The following is a 1,171-nucleotide window of genomic DNA, read 5'->3' on the forward strand; positions in this document are numbered from 1 at the left end:
AGTGGCACGATCTTGGCTCACTGCAACCTCCACCTCCCAGGTTCAAGCAATTCTCCTGCCTCAGCCTCCCAAGTAGCTGGGATTACAGGCGCCCACCACCGCGCCCAGCTAATTTTGTGTTTTTAGTAGAGATGGGATTTCACCATGTTGGCCAGACTGGTCTCGAACTCCTGGCCTCCAGTGATCTGCCCGCCTCGGCCTCCCAAAGTGCTGGGATTACAGGCGTGAGCCACTGCAACCGGCCTGACACCTTGATCTTGGACTCCTAACCTCCAGAACTGTAAGACAATAAATTTCTATTGTTTAAGTCACCTAGTTGATTGTACTTTTTTAATTTTTTTTTTCTTTTAGAGACAGACAGGATCTACTGTGTCACCCAGGCTAGAGTACAGTGGTGCAATCATATCTAAAGTGCAACCTCACCTCAAACTCCTGGGCTCAAGCAATCCTCCTGCCTCTCCTCCTGAGTAGTTGGGACTACAGGTCCATGCCACTGCAACCAGCCATATATATATATTTGTAGAGAGACGGTCTCACTATGTTGCCCAGGCTGGTCTCAAACTCCCGGTCTCAAGCGATCTGCCCTCCTCGCCTTCCCAAAGTGCTGGGATTGCAGGTGTGAACCACCACACTCGGCCTGATTTGTGGTACTTTGTTAAAACATCCCTAGAAAACAAATACAGTTAGTTTAAGAAACGTCAGCAGCCTACAAAGACTGTGTCCCAGTACATCCTCTCAAGTTTACGATTCACCATGTGTTCTGGTCAAGAGACCCTGGGCTAGAACTGGAGAAAAGGATGAAGGATTTAAATTGCATGGATTTCAGCGTGATGGCAATAATGATGATGACAACCGAGATTTATTACCTGAACAATGCTAACTCCTTTATATGCACAATCTCAATAAATGTTAAACAACAGCCCTACAAGGTAGGTGCAGAAGAAATTTCGGTTTTGACATTGAAGGTAATGGCAGGCCAGTCACGGTGGCTCACGCCTGTATTCCCAGCACTTTGGGAGGCCAAGGCAGGCAGAGCACAAGGTCAGGAAATCGAGACTATTCTGGCCAACATGGTGAAACCCCGTCTCTACTAAAAATACAAAAATTAGGCCAGACGTGGTGACTCACTCCTGTAATCCCAGCACTTTGGGAGGCCGAGGCGGGCGGATCA

Source organism: Mandrillus leucophaeus, unplaced genomic scaffold (genome assembly GCF_000951045.1).
Source record: "Mandrillus leucophaeus isolate KB7577 unplaced genomic scaffold, Mleu.le_1.0 Scaffold215, whole genome shotgun sequence".
Taxonomy (NCBI): Eukaryota; Metazoa; Chordata; class Mammalia; order Primates; family Cercopithecidae; genus Mandrillus; species Mandrillus leucophaeus.